We start from the raw sequence: 5000 nt of genomic DNA, 5'->3' as shown, positions 1-5000 counted from the left end.
CACTCTTGCTTGACCTCTTTGAGCAACGGGCCTCTAAGCGGGGGTGTATGCTGGTACGACATCGACTGGTACATTGCACTCACTAACGATCTCTCTGCACTGCATGTCACTCACAACCACCGTGACGGGAGACTTTGCTAGCTTGTACGATACTCTGCGCATGCCCGTACGTTGCACATCGACTGGTACATTGCACGCACTAACGATCTCTCTGCACTGCATGGGACTCTCAACCACCGTGACGGGAGACTTTGCTAGTTCGTACGATACTCTGCGCATGCGCGAACACAACACTTCGACTGGTACATTGCACGCACTAACGATCTCTCTGCACTGCATGGTACTCATTACTTTACCACCGTGACGGGAGACTTTGCTAGTTCGTACGATACTCTGCGCATGTGTATATGTTTAGCAACCCAACCAACTTGAGCACCTAGGGGAAGTTGTGATGCCATCTGAACACCCACCGACTGATGCATTGAACGGCTAAAGTTGACCTTCAATCCGAACTGGCACTCTGCGGCGTGGAGGCAGTTGCGCGACCACTCCTATCCCAAACCAACAAAGCAAGGTGTATCCTACGTGCTCGCTACAAGCACACCACGACGGGACACATTGAACGGTTCAGCGATCTCTCTGCACTAGTGGAATGATACCACCGTGATACGGGAGACTTTGCTACAGCGGCTTCTCTGCACTGCTGGGCTACCACCAATGTGACGGGAGACATTGCTAGCGGTCACTCTGCACTAGTGGAAGAACTCCACCGTGATACGGGAGACATTGCTAACGGTCACTCTGCACAGGTGCCAATACCACCTCGTGACGGGAAACATTGCTGAAAGCGGCTTCTCTGCACTGCTGGGCTACCACCAATGTGACGGGAGACATTGCTAGCGGTCACTCTGCACTAGTGGAAGAACTCCACCGTGATACGGGAGACATTGCTAACGGTCACTCTGCACAGGTGCCAATACCACCTCGTGACGGGAAACATTGCTTTAAACCGAACGGCATCTCTGCGCGTGAACTTGCAACTTGCACCCCAACTTGTTACATCTGGTCGAACGGGTGCGCACGACGGGACACATTGCACGGTTCAGCGATCTCTCTGCACTAGTGGAAGAACTCCACCGTGATACGGGAGACTTTGCTACAGCGGCTTCTCTGCACTGCTGGGCTACCACCTTGTGACGGGAGACATTGCTAGCGGTCACTCTGCACTAGTGGAAGAACTCCACCGTGATACGGGAGACATTGCTAACGGTCACTCTGCACAGGTGCCAATACCACCTCGTGACGGGAAACATTGCTGAAAGCGGCTTCTCTGCACTGCTGGGCTACCACCTTGTGACGGGAGACATTGCTAGCGGTCACTCTGCACTAGTGGAAGAACTCCACCGTGATACGGGAGACATTGCTAACGGTCACTCTGCACAGGTGCCAATACCACCTCGTGACGGGAAACATTGCTTTAAACCGAACGGCATCTCTGCGCGCATACACCCCAACAACACTAGACGAACATTGTCTTTGGCTACTCCGATCGGTATACATGATTATGACGGATACATTGAATGGCTATAGTGGGTTGGGTTGAAATTACCGCGGCTGCATTTTTGTTAAAACTGTAAACCGTACGGTGTCCTTCTAACAGGCGGATACCTTTGTACGGCTACAGAGTTGAATTACCCGGCTGCGTTTTGACCACTATAGTCCAATCGGTACTCTGCACTCTCATGTATACTAATGTTTCACTTGGATACACCCCACTGTTTTGTCCTACGGGCGTGTAAGCTCTCCACGACGGGATGCATTGATTGGTTCAGCGATCTTTCTGCACTTCGTGGATCTACTCCTTCGATGTGTCGGGAAACATTGCTAGCGGTCACTCTGCACTAGTGGAAGAACTCCACCGTGATACGGGAGACATTGCTAACGGTTACTCTGCACCTCGTCGAGTTACCACCGTGTGTCGGAAGACTTTGCTCCTGAGTCTCTCTGCACTGCGTAAGCTACCGCCGTGTGTCGGGAAGCATTGCTAGCGGTCACTCTGCACTAGTGGAATGATACCACCGTGATACGGGAGACATTGCTAACGGCTACTCTGCACTTCGCGGACCTGCTTACTCTGTGACGGGAGACTTGCTAGCGGCTTCTCTGCACTACTGGGCTACCACCTTGTGACGGGAGACATTGCTAGCGGTCACTCTGCACTAGTGGTAGAACACCACCGTGATACGGGAGACATTGCTAACGGTCACTCTGCACAGGTGCCAATACCACCTTGTGACGGGAAACATTGCTAGAAACCGATCGGCATCTCTGCGCGATTACTTGAACACACCCCCAACTTAGTCAACTGTTAAACTTTTTCGTAATCACGGCGGGACACATTGCTCGAGCTCTAACGGACCTCTGCACGCATGAAACATGGTGGCGGGAATCATTGCTAGAACCGAACGGCGCCTCTGCGCGATGTACAAGCTCAACAGGAACCTCGTATCGGCTGCCGAGCCGGAGCTCGAACAACTTGGACTATCACCTCTAATTATATCAACTCACACCTCCCCCGAGGGTTCCGCAGAATTGCTTCTGGGTCCCCTTATCGTTAATTGCGATTCGTGTTTGCATTACACTACATTGAGCTATTCCAACTTGTTTATCCGCATGGCGAACATTTGCTGCATAGAACATTTAAGTTCCACTTTGCTCTCCCCTACGTGGGTCTGAGCTTCGCTCTCAGGAAAGTTATGCCACATTTGGTAAGGGAACCCGGTTTCATCACGCTATTTTACCTGCACCATGACCCCAGACACATTTGTTCAATGGATTAGATCCAAGGAACGCCGACAAACCATGCACCACTACCCTTAATAGCTCATCGAGCTTAGCGTGAATCCTTCGAGTTTCCCTAAAAAGTTCGATTGGTCTTGCAGTGTTTAAAGACAACGAAGCTTAGTTTCAAGCATGCATTTAATATACGCTTACGAAAACCTCTTAAACTGTTACGACTTTTATGCTTGAAACCATCACGACGAAGTCTTAGGGTCCGTAGACCCGTGATGTACCGCTCCAGGGAGCTTTTTGAAAGGTTGGGTAGGTCCTTTCAGGGTCCGTAGACCCTCTACGCTGCCAGTTCTCAGCGTAAGAGTACAGCAAACTAGCCAGCTACTGTCTCTTCATGGGTCCGAAGACCCAAAAATATATTTGCTACTGACCACCTTAAGCGATGCTGGGGTGTCTGTAATTTTCGAGATTTTGTCCCCGGGACACCTAGTCCGGGGCATAAGCCGTGTACTACAAGGCCTAATTTTACTCTAATATACGCATATCAACTCGAAATCATAGGTTAAGATCATCGGCAGACACCACCAGACACCACTTTTGCTTCATAAGTTCGGACTATGGTCATACGACGAACTAAATCGGGGAGGGGACGTATGACCCAAATGGGGGCCGAATGACCCACCGACACCTCAAACCATGCTCCTACGACAAAATAGAGGTAAAAACTACGATTTGGTGAAATTTTCATTTTTGACCTCGGAGCAAGGTACCCTCCCTATAGTAGGCAATGAACAAATGATCATGTTCCCAGGAGGGCAAAAGTTGGGAACTCGAGAGGAAAGCGCTAATGGCGCGCCTTACCTAGGGCCCGTAGAGTAAAAAGGGTACCCCCAAAAAGTTGTTGTTTGACGTTCTGGTTTCACTTTTCATCATCTAAAATGCGTTTTCTACACGTTTTCAGTGATTTTGGCGAAAAAAATTTTTTGACTACTCGAGCTCTCCGGCCCGTTCGGTGACCATTTTTTGACAAAAGCTAGGGAGCTGCCCCTAGGTTTGGGGTGTCACACAAATTTTGAAAAGTGGTCAAAAAACCACTATCCAGAATCGGATGTAGAATCATTAGACGAACTTAAAATTGTTCTACGACCCATGTCTGCGACGTTTAGTTTTCGAGTTATGGCCCGCCGTAGGTCTGACGGAGACTTTTGCTAAGCGCACTTTGATGTTTGTATGAAAAAGTACCCTACCTAGGGACGCGTAGAGCAAATTGGTACCCCCGGGCATGTTGTCGGTTGACTTTCTGGTTGGCACTTTTCATCATCTAGGGTGGTGTTTCTGACACGTTTTGAGGGTTTTTAGCGAAAAAATTTTTTTGACTACTCGAGCTCTCCGCCCGTTCGTGCACTTTTTTGCAAAAAGCTAGGGAGCTGTCCCTAGGTTCGGGGTGTCCACAAAATGATGAAAAGTGGTCAAAAACCACTATCCAGAATCGGATAGAGAATGATTAGACGAGCTTAAATTGTTCACGAACCCATGTCTGCGACGTTTAGTATTCGAGTTTGGCCCGCCGTAGGTCTGACCGAGCAATTTTTGTTCCGCGCACTTTGTGCACCGTGCACATTGATGTTTGTATGAAAAAGTACCCTACCTAGGGACGCGTAGAGCAAATTGGTACCCCCGGGCATGTTGTCGGTTGACTTTCTGGTTGCACTTTTCATCATCTAGGTGTGTTTCTGACACGTTTTGAGGGTTTTTCGCGAAAAAAATTTTTTGACTACTCGAGCTCTCCGGCCCGTTCGGTGCACTTTTTTGCAAAAGCTAGGGAGCTGTCCCTAGGTTCGGGTGTCACAAAATGATGAAAAGTGGTCAAAAAACCACTATCCAGAATCGGATAGAGAATGATTAGACAGCTTAAAATTGTTCTACGACCCATGTCTGCGACGTTTAGTATTCGAGTTATGGCCCGCCGTAGGTCTGACCGAGCAATTTTTTGTTCCGCGCACTTTGTGCACCGTGCACATTGATGTTTGTATGAAAGTACCCTATCTAGGGACGCGTAGAGCAAATTGGTACCCCCGGGCATGTTGTCGGTTGACTTTCTGGTTGCACTTTTCATCATCTAGGTGTGTTTCTGACACGTTTTGAGGTTTTAGCGAAAAAAATTTTTTTGACTACTCGAGCTCTCCGGCCCGTTCGGTGACTTTTTT

This window comes from Anopheles merus, unplaced genomic scaffold (genome assembly GCF_017562075.2).
Source record: "Anopheles merus strain MAF unplaced genomic scaffold, AmerM5.1 LNR4000876, whole genome shotgun sequence".
Taxonomy (NCBI): Eukaryota; Metazoa; Arthropoda; class Insecta; order Diptera; family Culicidae; genus Anopheles; species Anopheles merus.
This window is presented reverse-complemented; position numbering follows the sequence as displayed.